Source organism: Hypanus sabinus, chromosome X2, assembly GCF_030144855.1.
Source record: "Hypanus sabinus isolate sHypSab1 chromosome X2, sHypSab1.hap1, whole genome shotgun sequence".
In the NCBI taxonomy this organism is placed as follows: Eukaryota; Metazoa; Chordata; class Chondrichthyes; order Myliobatiformes; family Dasyatidae; genus Hypanus; species Hypanus sabinus.
Genome location: NC_082739.1, coordinates 6,827,784 through 6,855,300, shown reverse-complemented (window position 1 = coordinate 6,855,300; position 27,517 = coordinate 6,827,784). Strand labels below are relative to the sequence as shown.

The window sequence follows — 27,517 nt, the reverse complement described above, 5'->3', positions numbered from 1 at the left end:
ACACTCATCTAGAGCCTTTACTTCCTTTCTGCCCTAATCAAATATGTCTATTAACCAGTTTCTCTTTGGGAGTAAGGTCAGACAATGGACAGGCAAGCTCCAGACCTGAGATCTTGTCCATATATTTTGCTGATTGATGCTCCTTAGCCCAGCCTCCAAAGGGTGTTTCCTGCAGCATTTATGTGCCACATCCATTTTGTCTGACGCATGCAGAAGAACACACTGTTAAGAGACTAAGGCCATTCTCTGAGCAGTGTGGAGGGAGCTGTATATATGTTTTTAATTTTAAAAAGGAACCCACTGCATTGACCATTTGAATACCTCGAATTGAAAATGATATCTTCTCCAGTATCGATGTTTTGCACTGCAAGAGAAAGCACAGATGGTACCTCGATTATCTGATAATGAAGCCTTGCTTTGCGATCTGTATAATTCTGATAGTGGTTTGATAACCCAACTGCAAGCCAGCAACAGGTACGTTCCAATCCCCTCACCTGTCACCTGGCTTAGTTTGCAGATAGCGATGTGAGGAGAACATAGGTACAAGAAAGATTTGAAATGTTTATCTGTCTTGGAGTGTGTCACTGCTTTGCGCTATGGGGAGAAGGATGTGGGTTTTCACCTGCATAGTGGGCTTGTCTCTTTATAAAAGAAATTGTCTTTACTGCCTCAGTCCTCGAAGTACATTTTCTCAGATTCTTTTTAAATTGTATTTCTATTATGTGATAAGGAAAGATTTTTACTGAACTTGGGTCAGCATATGAACAGGACTGTTGGCCCATGATATTATGTCAAGCTAAGAAACAACTTACTGAATGGATCCCTTCTGCTGTCACAATGTCCATATTTTTTCATTTTCTGTACATTCATAGGCCTTAACTAAGATCCCTTAAACACCTCTATTGTATGTACTTCCATCACCACCCGTAGCAGCACATAGTGCGCATGCGCACACATGCTTATTTTTTTAAAACTTATTGCACACATCTCCTTTGAGCTTGCCCCTTCTCATATTAAATACACGTCTTCTGGTTTTAGAGATTTCTACTCTAGGAAAAGATACTGACTGTCAAGTGTTTCATATTTTTATCAACTTCTATCAGGTCATCCCTCAGCCTCTGCCACTGAGAAAACAACACAACTTTGTCCAACATTTATCCCATCAGCAACCAGGTGTATCCTCTCCACAACCTCCACATCCTTTCTATATTGGGGCAAGCAGAAATGAATAGAATGCTCCAGATGTGAACTAACCAGAGTTTTATAAAGCTGCAATGTAACTAGTTCACTCAAGCTCAATCCCTCAGCTAGTGAGGGCAAGTGTGCAAAATGCTGCCTCCACCACCTTATCAACTTGTGCAGCTACTTTCAGAGAGCTATGGACTTGGACCCAAAGATCCCTCTATGCATTGATACTGTTGAGGGTTTTGACATTAACTGTGTTTTGTCCCTTTGCATTTGATTTACCAAAGTGTAGCACCTCATATTTGGCGAGATAAACTCCACCTGTATCTACATCCTGCTGCATCCATTCACCATCCTCTATGCTACACACCACCTCCACCAATCTTTGTATCGTCTGCAAACTTACCAACCTGCCCATCCATATTTTCATTCAAGTCAGCAGAAACCCCAGTATGGATCTCTGCAGAACACAACTAGTCACAGAGGTCCAGCCAGAATCAGATGCATCCACCACTATGTTATGACTTCTATGGACAAGTCAATTCTGAATCCAAATGGCTAAATCACCATGGATCCTATGCATCTCAATTCTCTGGATGAGTGTCCTATGAGGGACCTTACTAAAATCCATGTAGATTACATCTACAGCTCTACCTTCATCCATATCCTTTGTTGCCTCCTTGAAAAACTCAGTCAAGCCATTAAGACTTGTCTCACATTAAGCTATGGTGTTTGTCCCTAAATAGGCCATGGTTTTCCAAAGGTTCATAAATCTATCTTAAAGAATTCTCTCCCAATAGATTCACTACCACTGACATGACACTCTCACCTCTATCAGTTTGAGCATTATCCCTATTGTCCTTCTTGAAAAACACAAAGCTGCTTGCCAGTCCTCTGAACCTTACCCCCTGGCTAGAGAGTATTTGAAGATCTTGTCCAAAGCCCCAACAATCTCATCTCTTGACTCTCAGTAACATGTATTATATACCATCAGACCCTTGTCACTTGATGAGATCCAACACTACCTCTTTCTAATCTCAAAATGCCCTTGATTTGAGACTAGCTCTTTAGTTAAAGAGAACTTGCCTTGTCTAAACTGACCACTGAACACCTGGTACACAACACCTTATTCTGAAGCTTTTTGACTAACCTGCAGTTGCATTGGATGGAATTAAAATCCTCGTTTGTACCACTTGCTGCTAAATTACTTGCAGCATTTGTTGGGTTAAGACTGTTGGAAGTATTTCATGCAAATCTTTTTCAAGAGTTATAAAATTGGAATTCAGTTAGAACAGTTACCAAGAGAAGAATCTTGGCAACAGCAATATTCTCTTGCTTGTGTGGATGTGATGGGGCCAAAAGCTGTCCTCAGTTGCAAGTGCTAAATGCACAAATGTCATTGTTAACAGGATTTTAAACAGAATAGAAGTGCAAATGCTGCTATATTCTCTGAGGATCATTGGCAGAGAGGCTTGGAAGTTCAATGCTGCCTGGCGTCTAGCTCCCGGTAGGGTCACCCATGGCAGTAAGGTCAAGGGGGAGGTTCCAGAAAAAGAATAATCCAACCAAAACCTCAGTGGCAGAACTGGCAGAAGATGACGACACATTACAACAGCAATGAAATGTCCTCAGTTGTCTTGCACTCTATACCACTGGTCCCAGTCGCCAATCTGTCAAGGGCTATAAGGTGGCTGTCCATGCATCAGACTCACCTCATTAAACAGTCATGCACAGGTGTTCTTCATTCAGGAAACCCATCCTAACATCCCAGTTATGCGGATCCCGGATTGTCCTCTGTGGCCACCTGAGGACCCACCAATAGACAACTCCTTTGGAGAACATCATGCTCGACCTGAGTGATTGCTACTACTATTTTGAGTTTAGCCCAAGCAATTGAGGACTAATTTCCTCTCCAAAGTACAAGTGCAATGTGGTATCTCTGTCTAGTTTCATCAATTAAAATATTTAGTCGGTGCTATCCAACATGGCTGGATAAGTTTGAGCGGCTGAATGGCCTATTCCTTTTCCTGCATATTCACAATGCAGTTGTACTGTCTGAACATGCTTTCAAATGATATAATTATAAGGATGTTAAACTGTGGCCTTTATCTAGAAATGAATCTAGCATTACAAAATATATTTGCATAGCTGATGTTTCTGTGTTTTTAAAGAAAATCAGATTTGACAGGAAAGAAGCTAATATTTGACACCTGACCTCTGTTGGCATGGAAAATAATGAAAGCTTACAGCCTGAAATATCCACTGCATTGGTCTTTAAAGCAGAGATCCCAAGTCATACTAACAAACTGAGTTTTATTTTTAAAGGATGATACAGGTAGGTTTAATGACTCGAGAAATGCTATTGAAAGGAGTTGGGGATAAAATGTAGGCGCCCAAAGAATGAGCAGAATTGTGAGGAATGAATGGAAAGGTTCAAAGGTGCAAGAAGCTGAAAGGTGTGCTTGTCTGATCTGACTGATTTCATGGAGCACAAGGATGAGAGGACATTTGGAGGTTGCTTGCACGTCATGTGATGCTGCTGCTGATATGCTTTGCCATTGGCTTTGAGAATACAAATTAACATGCCTCCCTCCTTGACTAAGATAACGGTGCCTTGTGTGAGTTATTATTGTGTTGAGCATATTTTCCATATTTCTCCAAGGAACACATTTAACTCGCTCGCCTTTCTATCTCCCTCTTCCCCCACCACCCCCACTGCCACTCAGTCCTCTTTATTCTTGAGCTTATTAGCGGCACCTGGTAATGTAACCTCATAATCGAAACCAGCACTTCCCCTTTGCATGGCCACTGACAGACAGCTCTGTCAGTCTGTACATGCCATGCTAGGAAGTCCCATTAGCTTTATTACTGGAAGACCTGGGTTGCTCAGGAAATGAATGCTGCAGCAAGGCGCAAGATCTTGACCTGCTCGTGTAACCCCTGCTTGTTGGAAAGACACTTGGGATTTCAGTCACTCTGGTTCTTATCTTGAGTCACGAGGTTAACAAAAAGTCTACAGATTGACATTCCTTTAGCAAGAAATACACTCATGACCTCTGATTTATTCCCTCTACAAGGAACTTAAGGTGTTTATTTATTTTAAAATGTGCTGTATAATTTAAGGCCATAGTACTACATTTTTTTAAACTTTTAATGTGAATTGCACTATAGGATAATTTATAACCATGTGGCTCTTGAATTGTTTCTTTCTCACCCATTCTCCCCTTAAGTTTGAAGATGTGTACAATGGGGTTTGGACAAAAATGATAATGGATTTCTCGAGTGGGTGATCATAGTAACCCAAGTTATCACAGTAACAGCCATGAATCTTGTTGGTAGAGGCTGTCTTCTGATCACTCAAAATCAGTGCATGTTCTTAACCAGAATTCAAAATTAATGATATTTGAAGGAAAGCATAGACTCGTGCTGTACCTGCCTCTTTTCAATCAAGTTTTGGGCTTTAGCTTTTAGATTTGATATTCCACAAGGACCATTTATCCCTTCCACACAGATTACTGTAACAACATAAGCAAATAATATATAAAATTCAAATCAAAAGTGCTTGGAATACTGTTACACACACAATATGCTGGAGGAACTCGGCTAGTGAGGCAGCACCTGTGCAGGGGAATAAATATTTGACGTTTTGGGCCGAGACCCTTCATCGGGATTTGCTTATTGTGGATCTTGCTAGCACAAGAGCTAATTGGGGTGGATGTCAGTTAATGTTAAGGGGAGCTAAATAAATCTGTGAGTGAAAGGGGAATAAAAGAATATAGTGATGTGAGTTGTACTAATTTTGTTCACAAACTTATTTATATAACAAAACATAAAAGGGCTGAAAAAAGAAGCAAAAAAAAAGACCAGAAGTCAATGTTGGATTAACTTGTAGACGGTAATCTTTCATTAATTGGGATCTTGATGTACACAACATTATGATAAGTTTAGTTTGTACCATAACACCAACTGCATAAATTAGTTTACTGTGCTTGGAACATTCAGCAAGGTTGACTGACTGATTAAATATCGGCTGTTTCATTTCAAACGCTGTCTTTAAAAGTGCTGGGGTCCTTGTGTTGATTAAGCATTTTCTGTTTATTTTCATAAATCCTTGGGTAATTTGCAAAGCCAACAAATATTCAGCATCTGCCTGCCAACATAATCCAATTGTCAATTAGCTTAAAAATTTGGAGGGCAGTGTTTTTTAAAAGAGCAGGAATAGAAATAATTGGGGAGCTATCAAAGAACTCGCAGAATCACAATAGCCTCCTGTTGTATTTCTCTTTGATTCTGTAATGGACTAATTGCTCACAATTCAGTGGAGAATTATTTTCATATTTATGTGTTTTCCTGGTGCAGAACAGGGATGGAATCATATTGTGGATTGAAGCAGCAGTTTGATCTTGGAAAAGATTAATTTTTGTTTTGGCTTTAGGTTTTATTTTATTTAGAGATCCAGCATTGAGGAGGCTGAGCTTTGCCGCCCAGCAACCCGCTGATTTGACCCAAGCCTAATCACAGGACAATTTACAATGACCAATGAGTCTTTGGAATGTGGGAGGAAACCGGAGCACCTGGTGGAAACAAAAACCTGCTCGCGCTCACAGTCACGACACCGAAATTGAACTCCGATGTCCTGAGCTGCAATAGCATCGTGCTAACCACTACACTCCAGAGCATCATTGGGGAAGGTTTACCCTAATCCACCCAACATCCTGTCCAAATGACAGAATCGGGAGATCGCATATGCAACAACGAGGTTTTTCTTTCTTCTGGAATTAATTAATTGATCATTTTAACTTGGGCATGCCCACCCCCATCCTCCTGCCCAATTTTAAATTTCAACCACTGAAAAGTAAAGCCAGGTTGTGAGTGAGTTTGGATTTCCGAAATTTCTCACCAGCCATGCTGAGATAACAACCATTCTTATCAGTGTAGTTTCTTCCTCCAAACAACCTTTGAATTGAATTGTGACTTTGCTGTAACCTGGTACATAATGTACTCTTCAGCTGACATTTCTCCTCCATTCTCTTGTCAGATTTTTGGTGCATGTAGATAATACTGCTTAGTGATTTAAAGTACCACATTGAATCCTTTGTATGTGTTTATTTGAACTTCTATACTGAAATGCCTTTGCACTTTATTATACATGGAACGTAAAGGGAATCTTGATTTAGAAGTATCATCTAATCATTCAGTTACAGGAGTGTAAGGTAAAAGCTTATTAAAAGAAAAGCCCTCAATTTTCAGAACTAATTATATTTTTGAAATGTGCATTAATTTTGATAAATTATCTTCAAAGTAATTTAATTTTATTTTTCCCTGTGTCAATTTTATTTTCAGATGCTTCCAATTGTTCAAAATCTACCTGTGAAGAATCTGTTAAAATTTAAGCCACAATAAAAGCTTGCATGTGGAATTGTTTTGAGTGGCAAATTAGTAAACTTAGCCAGGCAGTCTGCACAGACCCTGCCATCTCCTTTTACAAATGTTTAAAATATTTCTTCAGACTTTAATTTCAGAGGAAGGCAGCTTGAAGGTAGATCATGTTTAACTCTGTGTAATTGCTTCCAGATATAACACAGGGTTATGTGTGTTAGAATGAAGGGTCTGGTAAGTGCTGGCTTCCTGTGTAAATTTGGTTATTCTGTTCATTCTGGGCAGTCCTGGACACTGTCATTCTTTTCAAAACGGTTTTCAAGGTTAGTGCTAGACCGCAAATGAATTCGGACTAGGCTAATCATGTAATAGCCTAGCTAATCATGAAATAACTTTGCTACCAGCCTGATGAGAGTAACTATCAAGCTTGTGGAGTGCGTCTCAATTTTTTTCCCTAATTCCTGGTGTTGCATTGTGTGTTTTTAATGTTTAACTTGTAACAAATCAAATCTGCTTTCCCTATGACTGTGGCATCTTGCAATATAATAGAGAAGAAATTTCACTGGTTGCTACTGCTAAATGTGTGAGAATATTTTCCTCTGGTTCTCCTGCTTCTTACATCTCTGATTGCTTTGACTCCACTGAATTTTCATTCAGTGTTTGCTCTTCCTGCTACCTGGGACTGCAGACTGTTTTCTCTCCCATACACTACCTTATTAGATCAGAAGTTTCTGCCAAGCTAACTTCAACTTGTCTTTAAAGGCCTTTATTACTTTAAAAAGTGAAGAATATTGATTTTTAATATCTTTCACTGTCTGTATTTCCATATTCCTACCCATAATGCATCTATGCGTTTCTAAGTGCATCCAAGGACTTGCGTTACTTCCCATTTGCCTTGTGGCTTTGAAGTGTCCTTATCTCATTTATCTTTTCTTATCGTCCATCCCCCAACCACAGCCTTGCTTCTGCTGCCCCATGTTTTAATTGTTTTACCATCGATGGCTGCTTCAGTTGGTCGGGTCCTAAACCTTGGAATTCCATCTGTTTATGCCATTTTTTTTCAACCAATCACTTCCATCAATGCTAATATATAATTATATGGCTGAGTATTAAATTTTATTTGGCAATAGTCTTGTGAAGGACAATGTAACCTATATTGTATCCCTACATTGAAAGTTCCATATAAATACTGGTTGCAACCAAAACATTGGAAAAGGGATTAGTGCTTTCTTCTGCATAACTTTTTCTTGTGGTGGCAATCTTTTTTTAATGCTCGAAATATTAAAACTTTAAGTCACAATGCTAACAAATGGTTGATTTCTGGAGGCTGAAAGAGTTAACTTGAGTCAAGGTTCTCCATATAGAAGCTGTAGTAATGAAAAATACTTGGACTTTCTCATTTTGAAGGAAACAATATTGCAGAGATTCATAGATGTCAGAAGCCATTGAGTATACCATTTGGAATCTAAGGAGTTAAAAGCCATATAGGATGTTCGTCTTTCCTTAGTTCCTAATTCCACTTAAAGCACCCTCCCCGAATAGCTGTGAAGTGATCACTGGTGGTGTTTGTACGTCTGGTTGAATTTTAGTTTTTCTGGCAAATGTCCAATATTTACATTCCTGTCTTACATGAGGGGATAGAAATCGTGCGTGTGTGTACCATTTCTCAGATCTGAAAGCCAGCAATTATCAGCAGCTTGTAATCTCTATAAGTGCTGCTGACTATGCAGTGGAGGTTCACCTCACGTTGCTGGATCGTGGTAAGACTTTTGGGCTAATAAGGATAATGAGGGTTGTGAAGTTAACCTGAACTAATCTATTAGATAAAGATGTACACATCCGCTATGATTAAGTTCAATGATGTAACAGACTTAGAGGGTTCAATAGTTGCTTTCTCCTACAGGACGTAAGGCAAAAGAAATATGGAATGGTGTAATGTATAGATTGTTTTGTGTTTTTGGGGGTATATGTTAAACAATAATGGTTCTGAACTAAAGTGCAAGATCACAAGGGATGTTGTGAATATGTAGATTGGGAGGAGAAATTTTGGAGGTTTTTGATTATGCAGAAAAAAAAATTTGTGCAGAATCAACAAGGACTTGGAAAGTGGAACTGAGCATGGCTGAGAAAGTGGGTACCTCGGCATATTATTGAATCTTTAATTGACACTTGTGCATTGATAAAGATAAGGTGGCGATGAGACAGGAAGTGGTTGTCTAGTAAGTTTTTTTTCTTCTGTGGAGCTGTAGCGATGTACTACATACAGAGCTAGAGACGACACGCAGTCGGTAAGTCGTTTCGAGACTAGTTTATTCAAACTTCGCGGCGCTGGCATTTAATCCCTAGCGCCCGACTTCTCCAGGTGGAAATGACATCAGAGGTGCATTACTAGTCTCTCCCCACACGCTGCACCTTGGCTGTTTGGCACTGTGCGCACGTTCTGGCCCATTCACTGACCTGCTTGTGAAGTCCGTGCCAAGTGAACTTGCTGGAGACCAGCCGGACGGTTGTCCTAATAGATGGGTGAGCCAAACCGCATACGGAGTCGAAAACTCGGTGCCTCCAGGCTGCCGGGACGATGGGGCGAGGTTGGCTGGTAGCCACGTCGCACAGGAGGGTCCTCTCACCTGGGCCTATGAGAAAGTCCTGCAGCTGCAAACCCGAGACTGCGGTCCTGTAGCTGGGCATCTCGTCGTCTGCCTGCTGCGCCTCCGCCAGTGCTGCATAGGCCACCCCCGGGACAGGGCCTGGACAGCTGGTCTGGAGAGTGCACCCGCCACGACGTTGTCCTTTCCCGAGACATGCTGGATGTCCGTCGTGTACTCGGAGATGTAGGACAGATGTCGCTGTTGGCGAGCCGACCAGGGATCGGACACCTTCGTGAACGCGAAGGTCAACGGTTTGTGGTCCGTGAACGCGGTGAACGGCCTGCCTTCTAAGAAGTACCTGAAATGCCGGATTGCCAGATACAGTGCCAACAGCTCCCGGTCGAAAGCACTGTACTTGAGTTCGGATGGTCGTAGGTGCTTGCTGAAGAATGCCAGGGGTTGCCAGCGCCCCTCGATGAGTTGCTCCAGCACCCCACCGACTGCTGTGTCGGATGCGTCCACCATGAGTGCGGTCGGAACGTCCATTCTGGGGTGCACCAGCATTGCGGCATCTGCCAAGGCTTCCTTGGCTTAAACGAAAGTGGCCGTGGCCTCCTTGTCCCAAGTAATGTCTTTGCCTTTACCCGACATCAGGGTCTACAAAGTGCACATGATACGGGCTGCTGAGGGGAGGAAACGGTGGTAGAAGTTCACCATACAACAAACTCCTGCAGGCCTTTGACCGTGTTGGGCTGGGCAAAGTGGCAGATCACGTCTACCTTGGCGGGCAGAGGTGTTGCCCCGTCTTTGGTTAATCCTGTGGCCCAGGAAGTCAATGGTATTGAGACTGAACTGGCATTTGGCCGGGTTGATCGTGAGGCCGAAATCACTCAGGTGGGAGTAGAGCTGGCGGAGGTGGGACAGATGCTCCTGGCGACAACTGCTGGCTATAAGGATGTCGTCCAAATAGATGAACACAAAGTCCAGGACGCGTCCCACCGCATCCATTAGCCGCTGGAACGTCTGTGCGGCATTCTTTAGGCTGAATGGCATTCGGAGGAACTCGAACAGGCCGAACGGGGTGATGAGTGCTGTTTTGGGGATGTCTTCAGGGTGCACCGGGATTTGATGGTATCCCCGGACAAGGTCTACTTTGGAAAATACTCTTGCCCCGTGCAGGTTTGCTGCAAAGTTCTGTATGTGCGGCACGGGGTAGCGGTCTGGAGTGGTAGCCTCATTCAGTCTGCGGTAGTCGCCGCATGGTCTCCAACCCCCAGCGGCTTTGGGCACCATGTACAGGGGGGAGGCCCATGGGCTGTCGGACCTCCGTATGATCCCCAATCCCTCCATCCTCTTGAACTCCATCGCCAGGCGGAGCTTTTCCCGGGGGCAGGGGGGGTGCCTTCATGCGCGGGTGTGGAGGGGTGGTCCCTGGGTCGGAATTCGTTGTCTGACAGTGTGATGGAGTCCAGGTGTGGGGCCGGCAACTTGGCTTCACCCAGGGAGAATGTCTGGAAAGTCTCGGCATGTACCAGTCTTTTCCCTTGCAAGTCGACCAGCAGGCTGTGAGCTCACAAGAAGTCCGCCCTCGGAGTGGTTGGGCCACCGCGGCCAGTGTGAAGTCCCACGTGAACCGGCTGGCGCCGAACTGCAGCTGCACTGTGCCGTAGGTCCGTATCATGCCGTCGTTTGCGGCCCTCAGGGTGGGTCCTGGCTTCCTGTTGCGGGTGTCATACCCCGTTGGGGGCAAGACGCTGATTTCCGCTCCAGTGTCGACCAAGAAGCGGCGTCCCGACTACTTGTCCCAGGCGTACAAGAGGCTGTCCTGGTGGCCAGCCGCCATAGTCATTAGCGGCAGCTGGCCCTGGCCCTGGCCCTGGCAGGGTTTTTTTCCTCAGACGGTCACTTTGTTCTCCTTGATTGGATGTCTTCATTTTAGGAGCTCAGTCCGCCATAATTATGAAAGTTGATTTGTTTTTGCCCCAAGCTATCCTCAAATTTGTCTTTGGAATTGTAATTTTTGCTGAGTATTTATTTTTGGAACAAGAGAAGTTTAATTGCTGTATGTTGTGTTAATTTGTCCTAATCAAGTGGAGAATATTCATGAATAGATGTAATCAGAGTGGTTGCCGATCATCTCAATGGCTCTTCTAATGGCCTGTTTGCAATGTCTCACCTTTGAATGAACATTCCTTATTATGAGGCAACCCCGAGGGAGATGGGCGAGGAAAGTCCTGTGGTCGGCTGTATTACCTAACCTTGGTAGCTGGCACTGGTAAAGCAACCAAGTTTGGCACATTGGGCATGAGGAGTTGATGAAAGGGGATATATCATTATTTGGAGCCCACAATGGAGGCAGTTACTGTTGGAGGTGATGAGGTAGCTGGCTGACGCTGAGCTCACACACAAGTAAAGGTGTTGGCACACAATCTCGTCCTGAATCGTGCTAACAGGCCATTGATCCCTTGCTAATGGTTAAAACTGTTAGGAATGCTAATTTTGTCAGGATCACCTTGGAGTTCATTCATTTTTTTGTCATGGGCACACATACGCATATTATAAATGTCATGAACGTCAGCTTTTTGTAGTAGAAGTATGACAAATCTAGGTTACAAACTTAAAATTTACATAAATTATGCATGCAAGACAAAAATAAACAATTAAATTAGTTCAACTGGAGGAAAAAGTAGTTATTAGGGTTTTCGGGTGCATTCAAGAACTTGATGGCAATGGGGAAGAAGCTATTGTTGAACCTTGAGGTGTGGGTCTTCTGTCTCCTGGATCTCCTGTATAATGGTAGCATTGAGAAGAAGGAATAGCTCTTCTGGTGAGTCCTTTGAATGATGGATGTCATTGCCTCCTGCAGGTGTCCTTAATAGTGGGCGAGTTGTACCCATGATGGAACTGGTTGAATCCACCACTTGCTGTGGCCTCTTTTTGTTCCTGTGTATTGGAATCCCATTGCCAGGCTGTGATGCAACCAGTCAGAATGCTTTCCACTATACATGTCTGGATATATGTCCAGGTCTTCGATGACATGCCAAGCAGAGGAGGAAAGGCTGATCGACTCGGTTGATAGGAAGGAGAAAAGGATGAACTGTGGTAGTCGGGTGGAGAAATTGGCATGGATTTTGACTTTTCAGTACATTGGACTTCACCATAGATCTGCCTCGGGTCAGCTCATCCTGGGAGTTTCCTGAGCTGTATTCAGGGTGAAGGCTGACTCCTACCCAGCTAACTTTGACATGTTGATTATATCTTGGTTGTCAATGTCAATAATCAATTGACTGGGAATTGATTTTGTTAAATGGTTTATAGGCTTTAACAGATATAAGCCCCAATTAGAGCACAGTTTGGAGGAATTCTGCACCATAATTTGACAATGTCAGTACTCGTTTGCGCCCTTAATTTGGCAGTAGAAAAGGTATTTCAGTCTTTATGCAAATCTCAGAAGATTTGTTTGAAGATTTACAAGTCTTTCCTTGAACTGTTTCAACATTTTTAAATTCTACCAATTGATATTAAATAGAGAAAGTGTTTTGTGAATGTTGCAAACCAAGACATCTATTATCCTTTCACAAACGAGTGAAATGTTTCAACTAGAATGTTGCCTGGAATACAAGATTTGTCAATGTGGTGCTAAGCCTTTCTTTTGATTGGATGCAGTTGTGTTGTTATACGGTAGTGTAATGGTTAGCACAATGCTTTACAGTATCAGCAACACGGGTTCAATTCCCACCACTGCCTGTAAAGAGTTCTCTCTGTGAATGCGTGGGTTCCTCTGGTAACTCAGGTTTCCTCTCATGGTCCAAAGACGTACCAGTTGATAGGTTAATTGGTCATTGTAAATTGGCCTGTGGTTAGGTTCAGATTAAATCGGATTGCTGGGCGTCACGGCTGGAAGGGCTGGAAAGGCCTGTTCCACATTGCTCTCAATACTGTAAATAAGTACATTTTTTAATTTGGTTTTAAGATTGAAAGTCTTTAGCTTTTCCCTTGGTTCATGCCAAGATATGGACTTGACTTCAGCTAACGATCTGAAGTCTGTACTCCAACTCGGACTTCTGTTCACAGATTGCTGCCATTCTAAAATGCTTATGTATGTATTCAAATCTTCTTGCGGTCTCACTTCTCCCTAACTCTCCAACCAGTTCTGTCTCTATGGTTTGGCTTGATGGGGGTTGACTTTATTTGTAAATGTCAGATTCACCTTGGACTCAGATCAGGGGGAAAATATTTCTGCATTTTGTTGTATTTTAATTGTTAAATATTAGAATGTATTTAATGAGAGCTTAAATAGCTTGAATTTCAGTTAACTCTTTCATGCAAATATTATGTAGTTTAAAGTGAGGAAAATTTACAATTGTTTTTTGCATTTTGTTAATAAGGACACCTATTATTCAAGTGTCTATCCCAACCTTTATAATCCTGAAACAGTATAAAGATCCAAATAAATGTCTTAAAAATAAACTTTGGTTTCATCTGTTGAAATTATTTTAAAATAAATTTTATTTCTGCCGAGCCTGCCTACAATCCTACAGGGTTCTAGTGCTCTGCAGTTCTGGATATCACACAGGGTGGGATGATGAGTGATTCTGGTACACTGAGTTTAGATGACAAACTTTTGTGAGGGCAAGGTGGTCTTTTACTTAGGGTGACCTTGTGTTGGACTAGACTATAGCACATCTGGGTTTTCTGTTCAATTCTACGATATGAAGTGATGCACAAACTCTCCATGATTTGGGTGCCTCTAGAGTCCTGGCAGTTTATTCCAGAGACTCCACAAGAGTAACTTCTGCTAATGTCTATAGTGTTGTAATCCTGAGATCAGATGATGACATTGTACAAAACAAGGCAGTAGCTTAGAGCAATAATTGACCTTTTTGCCATCCATACTCTAGAATTTAGTTAACACTTCAAAGCTGCACATTCCTCCAAGACATCAGCAAGTATGTTTTATTTTGCATAATTATCTTAAACATTGAAGGTACTTTTAATTTTTTAAACTTTGCTAACAACTGAAAATCAGTTATTGAAATGAGAGAATTGTGGTTAATGTCATGCAGCTGAGCAGACAAGTCTCAGTGCTGGTAGCTCATGTCTTCCTCACTTCTGTCCCCTCCTTCCTGTATAATGTAGCTTGCCTCTTTAATAAATGCTGTGTTAGTGCTGATTCTGCCTCACTGATTTCCTGCATGCTCATTGTCGAGACTTTGTACCATTTTTCCCCTCTCCCCACCTCCAACTTGTCCATTAAGTGTGCTTGGGATGCAAACACCTCTGTTTTTCAGGAGTGCAATTGGTTTAACTCTTTGATGCTCTTGGTCACTAGGTAGAGTTGGGGTGGAGGACGCCTGTGTGTGAGTTTGTTTAAATGGGAAATCTGATGCATAGACGGTCACCACGTGATCCTTAACGGATCAGGGCCAGGGCCCACTGAGAAACCTTCACTACTGCAGTCTTTCTCCGCCTTCACTGTTATTGTGATGTGCCATCATCTTCCGTCAGCTCCAAAGTTGAGGTCTTGGTTGGATTGCTCTTTGTCCGGAATTTTCTCCTTTGACCTTAAGTGCAAGGTGGCTAAATGCCAGACAACATCGCTTTCAGCATCTCAGGAACTCGCAAGCTTCTCCATCACAACAAGGGGATCTTCATCACACTGGTACCATCAATTGGACACTATGACCATGGGATGAGCAGGGCTCTGATGACTCTTAAACTCTCAAGAAATCAAGAATAACTTTAAGCTGCCTTAATCCAAAGAAATATCACAAAACATCTTGCACAATCATGAATGGAACCTGAGTCTTGGAAACAGCATCTGGTATCAAGATTCAAACTTGCAGCTTCTGAATGAAAATTGTGTGTGTCCAGATGTAATGTGGAGCACAATCTATCTCTCTGGTCTTAACTGTAAAGCTGAGCTGGTATCAGGAAGTATTGGAATCACAGGAATAAATAAAAGAGACTCGACAGATACTGGAAATACAGAGTTTTGAAACTTCAAAACATTAATCTAATTCAAAGAAGGGGGCAGGAGTCCGAAATACGGGTCTAACTTTCACTTTACTTCAAGTGAGGCCCGTTGTAGCATGATGTTGTATGCAATTAACGTATTTGTACATATAACTCGTAATGAATTATTTAAGAACACGAATTCTAAAAATGAAAGATCTGAAAAATTTAGGTTTCTACTATTGAAGGTTTGATGCAAAAGAACACACTGTATGCTTTCTATTGTTGTTTAATTTCTGGGTTAATTAAATATAAAACCACTGCGCACTGACCAGTGTACAGCTGCATTAATGCTTTTTAAAATGTTAATAAGGAGTCAGTTAATCTGGTTACCAGTCTAGTTACAGAATGCGGGTTGTACAGGCAGAGCTGGTATCGTAAACCGAATTTGAAGAGCAGAGATAAGCCTGTACCATTGCGTAAGAAAACAGTTTGTATTTCTTCGCTCACTTCTTTCCAGCGCAAACCTCAGTGCAGATTTGGGCCCCTGGTTGACTAGTCGGGTGGCTGTTGTGAAATAGCTGCTATGCTTGAAGAACAGACCCGTGCACTTGTGGTTAGATAAGGAAGTTGAGAGATAAAAAGAAACAATATTTTGAGTGTTCTACATCTTTGCTGAACCCTTATCTTAACACATTCGTTAAATGAAAAAAATTGATCACTTTCAAGTATAACCTCTTTATACATTACCTTGCCTGCATGCAAAATGGTGCAATCTGACAAAAGTATAGTGGCTATCTATTTTAAAATGCCTTTGTTTTATAAATTCTCTTCCCTTTTATCTTCTCACAACTTGCAATAGTGAATTAGTCCAGCACCTCCTGAGATGAAGTCACTGATCAGAGACTTCAATGTCCCAGCGTTGCATGGACCAGAAGAGAAAAGTGCATTTAAGGAGAGAAACTCCACCTAGCTGAAGTTTATAGGAACAGGTTTTGAGAAAATTATGGGAAGAGAAACAGTTTATAATTTTGAATAAAATCCATGCTCTTTCTGAGGAGCAAAGAAATGGAGGGTCTGAAGTGTGGGCCTTGTCGAGGAGGTATTGGAGGTATTTGACCTATGGCTCTGGAAAAAGCTGAGCAGTAGATGTTTAACCATTAGCCCAGAGGTTCCAAATCTGGGAACCACAGACCCCTTGGTTAATGGCATGAAAAGGGTTAGTAAACCCAACAGTATGGATTGATAACAGTAAATTAATTCATTTTAAATCAGCATGCCTCTGTAAACTCGAGAGGCTATTGTGCATGAAAATCCCAGGAGGTCAGCAGTTTCTGAGAAACTCTAACCACCTCATCTGGCACTAACAATCATTCTATGGTCAAAGTCACTTAAATCACATTTCTTCCTCATTCTGATGTTTGGTCTCAACAACTGAATCTCTTGACCATGTCTGCATGCTTTTATGCATGGAGTTGCTGCCACATGATTGGCTGATTAGTTATTTGCATTAATGAGCAGGTGCACAGATGTACCTAATAAAGTGGCCACTGAGTGTGTGAGTGCAGCTTGTAATCTTAAAGCAATAAAAGAATCTCCCATCTTGTGCCCCTGAAGCTTTAACTGCTCATAGCAGCAGTCCATGAGGAAAAGCAGCACTTACAAGCTGATGAACATTTGGGGATGAGAATTCTGTTTAATAAAACATGTGCTCCCTGAATGAAATCTTAAAAACCAGATTGTTAAGTGGGATGGGGTCATGCGTTTTGCTAATTTTATTTAGCTCTCGGTGCATCTGCAGTGATGTCAGATGACGTACAACGTGTGAAGCATTCATTTGTCACCTGTGACCTACCAATGGATAACTTGCACAAAAGCACATTGAATGAGAGAGCTAAGGCTAGCATCTAGACCCCTTCAGGCAGCTGTACTTGGTCAGTGCCTGCTGAGTCCATGTCATCATCTTCCCATTTACTACCAATCTCCATCTTGGGCCTTTAGTCTGAAGTCTTCCCTAGCCCACCTCTGACCCGATCTTCAAACTCCCAACCCTTTGATTCCACCCAAACTAAAGGTCCAACCTTTCTAGTGTTCCTGGATCTCTCTGCTTCTGCTCCATTGGTCCCTTTCTGGCATCAAACGATCCCTGGCCTATGCACACACAATGCTGGAGCAATTCCCATCATTTGATTTACCTTAAACATGAGATTCTGCCAGAGTAACACAAACAATGCTGGAGGAACTCAGCAGGTCAGACAGTGTCTATGGAGAGGAATAAGCAGTCAGCATTTCGGGCCAAGACTCTCCGTTGATACTGCTTAACTACTGAGTTCCTCCAGCATTTGGTGTGTGTTATCAGCAGAATCTCTTGTTTCTGATTCCTGATCTACATGCTTTTCTCTGCCAGTGCTTCGGAGCTGGATCCAGTGGCTCAAAGGCCCTTGTGCTTGTTTGTGGATTGGCTTTGAGTTTAACAAAATATCACGACTGAATAGACTTCCCTGAAAATGTGTGTCTTTCTGGTTTGGAATCAGCTATTAATGCGCATAGTCCTTGCAGTGTGATCTGCGAGGGCTTACTACCTTAGAAAGGTAGAAATGACTAGAGAAAGAATGTGAGGAAAATATTGCACCTTTGTCCTTTCGGTTTGTATGCAAATGAACGAATTGGGTCTGAGACACTGTGTTAGGAGTGAAGAACTTTTAACAGTTATTATTTGTATGATAAATGTGGAAAGGGAAAAAGAGGGAGTTTCATGGCAATTTAAATTACAGATTGTTCATTGCAGATGTAATGGTTTGGAAGTGCTACTGATGGGAATACAATCAAAGGCATAAGCAAGTACTGTCCTTTAAATTTAAGGCTAACTGTTCTGCAGGAAGAAACAGAATGTTCTAGGCAGGCTTCTGCAGTACTCAACAGAAAAAAAAACAAACCACTTAGGAATTTGGTCAAAATCAGAAACATGGTGTTTGAGGATGCCAAAATAGCAAATATGTTTATGCAATAAAGAGTCTAATTAACTAAAGAGCAGCTGGGGAGAGAGTAGGAAGGGCTGATGGATCATGTGTTACAGCCACAATTTCCAGAGTTAATGGAAAAGGGAAGTTTTGTAAATGCCATCCAATCCTCATGTAAATTTGATCCAAAATCAACTTACAGAATTACTTTTTGGTAAGTAGTTAGAAGCCTTTCTTATACATAGTAAATGCAGAACATTGATAGAGAGTAAATTAATGAAATAGTGGCTGGGATTGTGCCACCTTTTGGTCCTGAGTGCTTGTTGGTTATAGGAAGATGAAGGTTGGTGAGACATTCCATGAAGTTAAGACCCTAGACAGGAGCAGGAAATTCCTACTGAATTGGACAATTTCCTTGCTTCAAAATACAAGTCAACTTTTATTGTCATTTTGACCATAACTGCTGGTACAGTACATAGTAAAAATGAGGCAACGTTTTTCAGGACCATGGTGTTACATGACACAGTACAAAAACTAGACTGAACTACATAATAAAAAAAAACACAGAAAGCTACAGTAGACTACAGACCTACACTGGACTGCGTAAAGTGCACAAAAACAGTGCAGGCATTATAATAAATAATAAACAGGACAATAGGGCAAGGTGTCAGTCCAGACTTCGGCTATTGAGGAGTCTGATAGCTTGGGGGAAGAAATTGTTACGTAGTCTGGTCTTGAGAGCCCGAGTGCTTCAGAGCCTTTTCCCAGACGGCAGGAGGGAGAAGAGATTGTATGAGGGGGTGCATGGGGTCCTTCATAATGCTGTTTACTTTGCGGATGCAGCGTGTAGTGTAAATGTCCATGATGGCAGGAGGAGAGACCCCGATGATCTTCTCAGCTGACCTCACTATCCGCTGCAGGGTCTTGCGATCCGAGATGGTGCAATTTCCGAACCAGGCAGTGATGCAGCTGCTCAGGATGCTCTCAATACAACAATATGTACAGTATATTGCTGTTTCCTTGTCATCAACTGGGTGAAAATCTTGCAATGTACCCACTGGCCATGTGGGAGTGCCCTCACCAGTCAAGGATGGCAGTTCCAGATTGTTGCCTATCACCACCTGAGTGTAGCTATTGAAATGGTGACTCCCATTAGTGATGCCATTGTCTCCTGCACAGATAAAAATGGGGCTGAAATGAGTTTAGATCTTGAGTTATGTGAGAGGATGGCTTTTGATTGCTGTCTCAGGGTAAAACAATAAAGGAAATTGGAATGAAATGAAGAGGAAGCAATTTTTTAAAATGACAAGTAGATTTAGTACATCCAGAGGAAAGATTTAGACAGATATCCATTGAGAGACTGGATGAAGGCCCTGGCTTTTTATTTGAAATCATCTTCAACATTTTCCACTGAGAAGATTTTTGTCAGTGCAGGTGCTCTGATTGAATCTTGTAGTGTTCCATGATGTCTGGTCTCTTTCAAACTCTCTTGTCTTAAAGATCTCATGCTCCACAACCCTCCTGCTATTGTTTCTGTAGCCAAGAACCCAACACACCTGAGAATACAATGAGATGAATACAATTGTAATAACTTTTAAAAATGGAATTGAATAAATACTTGAAAGGAGAAAGGTGGGTAAAACTATTTAAGGAATGAGAATAAGAGCAGGGAAGTGAGGCCAACTGGATGCCCTCGCTGAGATCGTGGTTGAAAGGCTATTTCCAACATTGCTTTCTGTACAGTTCTAAATAAATCAGTGGATTACTTCATTAAACAGCTGAACTCTTCTTGCTTGAGCAGTTACACAGTACATTAACCTTTTGTGAAACACGTTTGATCTGTGACAGTGAGAAGGTTTGTAGTGATAGGACATTTGTAATTAATTTTTGTATCTTTGTGCATCAAACAATGAGCTAACTTTGTGCATCTGTGAAAGAGTGAGACTTGAAATTATTTCTTCAAATATTTGAAATGTCGTTCACAGATGACAGACATTTGCTCACTGGATCTATGCTTTCCTGTCTTAGTCTTGAACCTTGAATTTGCTGCTCATTAAATGCTTTTAAGTACAGTCTATAGGTTTTGTCCACACTGCCCCTTTCAGAAAATGAGCTTCTGACTCCCACCACATGTTGAGTAAAATATTACTTTCTCAAGCCAATTTAATTTAATATTTATATATGTATATATTTCTCATTATAATTTGTTTTTAAAAATACTATGTATTGCTCTGTACTACTGCCAGAAAACAACAATCTTCATAACATACACCAATTATATTAAACATGATTTTTGATTCTAAATCTATACTCCTTGGTTACTAGGCTCTCTGCTAAGGGACATGAGAACCTGAAATCTACCTTGTGCAGATATTTCATCATTTTATACTTCTCAGTTAAATCTTTCCCGAGTTTCCTTTCTTCCAAAGAAGAAAACCTAGCTTAGACAATGTCTCCTCATAACTAATTGTGTTTCGACACATACTGGGTGAAGGTTAAATGTTCCTGGATGAGATGCAAACACTGGTTTAAAATGTCTGAATAAGTTCAATGATACTGCCACAACAATCTGTTGTTTTTTCGTGTTATCATTTTGAACTCTGTACTGCCATTTTGGAGGCTGAGGTGTAATGTTTGACCAAGTGTCATGTCAGCCACGCACATCAGATTTGGCCAAGAGATTGTGAAATGGCTGGGCACAGGACATGGATTTGTCCAGAGTTGGCAGGTCAAAGGTTAAGAGTCGCATTGACATAGCCAGCAGATCTTTTGTTCTGCCAATGGTTGTCTTGTCTGATTAATACAGCAGCCTTTTACTCCGTTGCCCAGGTGGCCCTTTGTTGTAGTTTGAGCCTCTGTAATGAGGTTTGGCAGGCTATTCAATTGCATTTTGGGAATTAATTTCAGCTCAGAAATGGGCCGCTCAGCCCTACTGATCTATACATGGTTTACACTCAACAGGACTCTGCTCCGCCAACCCTAATTAGCACATCAGTCTATTTCACTTTAGCTCACTGAGACCCCTTCCCCTTAAATACCTTAAATCCAAGGGTGTAGCCATGGGCACCCGTATGGGTCCCAGTTATGCCTGCCTTTTTGTTGGCTTTGTGGAACAGTCCATGTTCCAAGTCTATACCGGTATCCATCCCCCTCGTTTCCTTCGCTACATCGACGACTGCATTGCTGCTGCCTCTTGCACGTGTGCTGAGCTCGTCGACTTCATTAACTTTGCCTCCAACTTTCACCCTGCCCTCAAATTTACCTGGTCTATTTCTGACACCTCCCTCCCCTTTCTTGATCTTTCTGTCTCCATCTCTGGAGACGGCTTATCTACTGATATCTACTATAAGCCTACAGACTCCCACAGCTACCTGAACTATTCCTCTTCCCACCCTGTCTCTTGTAAGAAGGCTATCCCCTTCTCACAATTCCTCCATCTCCGCCGCATCTGCTCTCAGGATGAGGCTTTTCATTCCAGGACGAAGGAGGTGACTTCCTTTTTTAAACAAAGGGGCTTCCCTTCATCCACCATCAACTCTGCTCTCAAACGCATCTCTCCCATTTCCTGCACATCTGCCCTCACCCCATCCACCAACCACCCCACTCGGGATAGGGTTCCCCTTGTCCTTACCTACGACCCCACCAGCTCCAGGTCCAACGTTTAATTCTCCGTAACTTTCGCCACCTCCAACGGGATCCCACTACCAAACACATTTTTCCCTCCCCCCCCCCCCCCCCTTCTACTTTTTGCAGGGATCGCTCCCTACGCGACCATTGTCCACTCGTCCCCCCCCTCATCCCTTCCCACCGATCTCCCTCCTGGCACTTATCCTTGTAAACGGAACAAGTGCTACACCTGCCCTTACACTTCCTCCCTCACCGCCATTCAGGGCCCCAGACAGTCCTTCCAGGTGAGGCGACACTTCACCTGTGAGTCAGCTGGTGTGGTATTCTGCATCCGGTGCTCCCGGTGTGGCCTTTTATATATTGGTGAGACCTGACGCAGACTGGGAGACCGTTTCGTGGAACAGCAATGCTCGGTCCGCCAGAAAAAGCAGGATCTCCCAGTGGCCACCCATTTTAATTCCATGTCCCATTCCGATTCTGATATGTCTATCCATGGCCTCCTCTACTGTCAAGATGAAGCCACACTCAGGTTGGAGGAACAACACCTTATATACCGGCTGGGTAGCCTCCAACCTGATGGCATGAACATTGACTTCTCTAACTTCTGTTAATGCCCCTCCTCCCCTTCTTACCCCATCCCTGATATATTTAGTTGTTTGCCTGTTCCCCAAATCCCTCTGGTGCTCCCCCCCCCCCTCCACACACCTCCTTTCCTTCTCCCAAGGCCTCCTGTCCCATGATCCTTTCCCTTCTCCAGCTCTGTATCCCTTTTGCCAATCACCCTTCCGGCTCTCAGCTTCACCCCACCCCCTCCGGTCTTCTCCTATCATTTCACATTTCCCCCTTCCCCCTCTACTTTCAAATCTCTTACTATCTTTCCTTTCAGTAAGTCCTGACGAAGGGTGACGGCCCAAAACGTTGACAGTGTTTCTCCCTATAGATGCTGCCGGTCCCGCTGTGTTCCACCAGCATTTTGTGCGTGTTGTTGTTCCCTTAAATACCTTGTCTGTTTGGCTTGCCGCTTATGTGAGAGCAAGTTCTACTGGGTCTGTACGTTTCTTCTGCCTGCTTTATTGGATCTATTATTAGTATCTTAAAATCACTTGCTTTAGACATTTACCCACCAATCTTCCTGCTGCTGTCTGTAAGGAGTTTGTACGTTCTCCCTGTGACCACGTGAGATTCCTCCGGGTGCTCAGGTGTCCTCCCGCATTCCAAAGATGAATCGGTTGATGGGTTAATTCATCATTGTAAACAGCCCCACATTTAGGCCAGGGTTAAACGGGGATTGCTGGGCAGCGTGGCTTAAAGGGACAGAAAGGCTGGCTTTCATTCAATAAGTAAAACACCTTCATAATTTTAAAACCTCTACCGTATTCCCTAGGAAAGGAAAGACCGAGGACAAAGGAGTGCTGCTGCTTGGGTGCACTCTGCCTGGTAGTAAACTCTGCAGTAAGTTCTGCTGGATCAGTGTCTAATTGGGGCAGGGGGTGGGGTGCAACATCTTAACACCTTTCTTTACTGCCCTTCAGAATTGCCTTGGTACCTTGAATAGATACCAGAAAGTCAGCATGGAATGAAAGCTGGGAATAACTTTCTCAATCAGTCTGAAGATTTCAGTTGGCTGACGTTGCCAGGCGTGGCGGAGAGCTGCTGCGATGCCGGTTTTCAGTTGGGATGCTGCCCCCCCCCCCCACCTCAGCTCGAAGTATCCCAAAATACGATTTCAAAGAAGCAGACTGTTGCAGTGTCCAACCAATATTTATCCTTTGTTCATTGTTGCATTATCACATGGGTGAAATCCTGGTGTGTGCACATTGGCTGTTTGCCTGTTTTCCATTGACTAAATGCCACGTTAGCCATGGACTTTTGGATCTGAAAGTTTCCAAAATAAATGTACGTTTGTTTTTTTTTAAAAAAAACTGAATGATTTCAACATGTATGTATGGTGTGACCTTTTCTAATTTTGCAAAACATTCCTCTGATCACTTTTATCTTGATAAAAGGAGCAGCCAGTCTGCTTAACAAGAAATGATCCTTTTGTCAGTAACGCAGTATAGGGTTTGTCCCCTGCTGGGCAGGGAGGGGCCAGGTTGGATGAGGAAGCTCCTCAGTTCTAGAGGTGCACACCTTGGTGGGGGGGGGGAATATTGGGGCACATGAGTGATGAGCGCTATTGGTTTTAAGAAATATAATTGAGCACTACTTTGTACGTTGCCCATGAATGTAAGAATGCAAAGGTATTACACAGTTTATTTTAATTTTTTTCTCTATGAATAAATTCCATTTTGCTTAACAAAGATACTTGTAACTGAGAAAGAGGTAGTGAGGATTTCCTCTTTTGTTAGGGTGTTGTGAGAATCTTGTATTGTTTCAAGTGGCCTTCGACTTCAACATCCTTCAATCAAGTGCATCAGTGCTGAGGGTAAGTTAACCCTGATCCATGTGTCATTGTTGGCTCACAATGTAATTGCACTTCCACTGATTTTCCCTGGAACCTATCCTCTTCCCCACTCCTTCCCATAACACACTCGAGCTGGGGTTATTGGACCCCTTGCTAATGGTATTGGTCCATGGCATTAAAAAAAGTGGGAACCCCTGAACTAGAGTGTTCAACTGAACATCCCACCATGCGTCTTTTAGTGATATGGAAGTAAACAGGATCACCCAGAGGAAAGCTGTATGAGGAGAATCTACAGAGGTTGGGATTGAACCTAGGTCAGTGGAGCTGTGAGACAACAACTCTGCAAGCTGTGATGATGTTACGGTTTGGTCTGTATTTACTCGCCAATGGTCAAGTGATTAGGACCAAGGACAAAAACTAATTGTGCCCTCCTCCCAACCAACTTTCAGCTGGCGGGAATGAAAAATGCTTCAGGATAGACTAGAAGTGGAGTTCATGACTAACGTGGTTACCAGATTTGTGTGTGGGAGCAGGAATCTGGTTAGCTGTGGAGGGGATTACCCATCTAAGCAAACTTAGCACTTTGGGTTTTGTGGAAAGGAAAATTTAATAAGGTAGAAATTTCCATTAAATTTGCATGTTCCACCTGATTTAACTGCATTATTCACTATCCTGTTTTGAATGAGTGCTTGAATATGAAAACACTTCTCCTGGTAAATCTTGTAGTAAACTCTGGTCTGTTTCTGATTAGAGGGTGTGATTAGTCTCTGCCCTTTGCTTAATGAGTACAGAGCAGTTTGGAAAGGTTGGGGGAAAAATCCTCTTTTCACATTAAATTGTTTCCCCCTGCTGGTTTAAAACTTCCTTTCTGCCTAGTACAATCCCCAAATTCAGTTATTCCCTGTAACATCTGTCAGTTTCATGAGGGAAATTGAAACCGTGCGCATTTGTAAGGATACAGACTTTTTTTCAGTGATGCTCTTTTCCTCCCGTTACCACTTTGGGGCTTTTTAAAAATTCTTGCAGTCACCAATTCACTTCATTTTCCCTGTCAAATTGTGGCTACAACCTGTGTCTGATCTTTGCACCCTGAATATCTGTACTGGTAATGAGACATTTGTCATCATAATCTGTTCTTTTCTCGCCTATGCCCTTTTATAGATTTTCCCCTTGTATGTTATTGGCTTAAGTTGCTCCATGAGCTGGCAAGTTCCTCATTCTTGCCATTCTCTGAGTGATTTGTATTAGTAATGCCATCTTGTGAGATAATGTTACAGAAGCTCCACTTCTGTTTATTAAATGGTTTCGTAATCTTGCCTTTCTACATGAAGGCTCCCCAGCCCTGTCACTTGAAGAGAGAGTGAGAAACTCCACACTACACAACTTTTCCTGACAGCTGCAACCTCTCAATTTCTAATATTATCTTTGGGAATCTTTTCTTCCCCCCGCTCAGTGTCTGCGGTCCTTGTTAAATAATGTGGAACTTGTGGTCCTGATCTTTTGTACAATTCCACAGCGTCTTCTCACACTGTTAGATGCATGTTGTAGCTGTGATATTTATAAGGCCGTGGTCCTTGTGACTCACAGCTAGTGCCTTTGGATTCCATCTAGAGTTCAAAATAGGACACAGGACTGAGCATCGCATAGAAGATGAGGCACTAGAAATCATCCCACTGAAGCAGCTCAAGAAATGCATACTCATCTCTTATGGTATTGTACCGTCAGTTCTCCAAATTAGTCTGTAGCTTGCAACCTCTGCTTAGCTCATCCAGAATCTCATCACTCACGAGGAATAACAAAATTTTTTTGTGGCTGCATGTTACTTGGATAAATTCTACTTAATTTCTTAGTGAATTTTGTGCACATTTTTATAGTGTAAATTTGCCCTCCAACTAGTTGCCTTTTACAAATCAGACCATTGAATAGATATGATTTTGATTTGCACAGAATGCTGTTTTTAAGCACCTTTCCTTTTTTAAAAAAAATACGTAAAAGTTTTTCTGAAAGGAATAAAAATGTTTTTAATGGGAATTTGTAGGTCTCCAACCCCAATCAGCAGGGATACCAAGGCTTAAGGGTTTGGGAGCGCAGTGGGGAGGGAAATCTTTGACAGGGCTCTTTTTATCTTGAAGCTGTGGGTCTTCCACTCTCAGGCAAAGGTTAGCACAGCCATCACTGAGTCCATTGTGCAGAGTGTGGCTGGGTTACAGTAGAATGGATACTGGGGTCTGAGAACAGACAATGACAGGTCAAAGAGGCCTCTTTTATTTACAGTAGTTCTTTTCATTCCTGGGCTGAAATGGGACCTGGGGAGGCCATGTGGAAACGGTACTGTGTTTGTTCAGTCAGGCCTTTATGGGATTGGGAACATAGTTCATGGAAATGGTTCAGCTTGGGGGCTGCAGTGTGGACCCAAGAAGCTCATTGTTCAGGGCGGTCTGGCTTGACAAGGGCAAAGGGGTCTTTTGGAACAAGATAGTGGGCCTCAAGGTGGGGGGGAGGGCAAGCCTCCTATATCTGTGCAGAGGCAAAGGTCAAATTCCCTCAAATATATCTACCACCTTTTGTCAAAATTGTACTTCTCCCAGAATGCGCTCATTGTCCAGTCAGAAAATTAGAGGTTAATTATATCACTCTACAAAGTTTTTATTGGGGAAAAAATGCAGACAACTGTGATGTCATGGTCACCAGTTCCTTTTAATTGTTTTTTTTTGTTAAAATGGAAAAGTGACCTCTATCAGCTGAACTGCAAGCTATTTTTTTTAAAAAAATGTACTTTTTTAGGAGAAGAAATTTAAGCTGTTTTTCAGTCAGCAGTAGAGCAAGTTATTTCTCTTTAATCAGTGAAGACTAGGAAAGTTGGAGACCTGAAATAAAATATATCTATAAAGATGTTATTGAAGTGAGGCAAAAAATTAGTCAAAACAATTAATTTTAATTCTTAAACAAGAGCTGATCAGCTTGAAATATGCCCTTCAAATATTTTTATAAATTATTTTCTGGTGGGCTTTTACTTCTCTTTGTACCTCTTTTATTCCTGAACATTTGAGACAAGTAGGAACAGAATTGTCTGCAGAAAATGGTGGATACAGCTCAGTCCATCACAGACAAAGCTCTCCTCACCACTGAGTACATTTACACAGAGCACTGCCACAAGAAAGCAGCGTCCATCATCAAGGACCCCACCATCCAGGCCATGTTCTCTTCTCATGACTACCATCAGGCAGGAAGTACTGAAGCCTTGGGTCCAACACCATCACATTCAGGAACAGTTATTACCCTTCAACCATTAGGCTCCTGAACCTGCGTAGATTCACCTCAATTCTGATCTGATTCCACAACCTACAGAACCACTTTTATGGACGTTACAATTCACATTCTTGGTATTAATTACTTGTTCATATGTACAATTTGTCTTT

At 42.3% G+C, this 27,517-nt stretch overlaps 1 protein-coding gene across 5 annotated transcripts in view; it reads left to right on the top strand.

Moving 5' to 3' along the window:
• Positions 1–27,517, top strand: part of zbtb16a (zinc finger and BTB domain containing 16a) — a 256,819-nt gene that overhangs the window by 14,871 nt on the left and 214,431 nt on the right. The window lies entirely within an intron of this gene.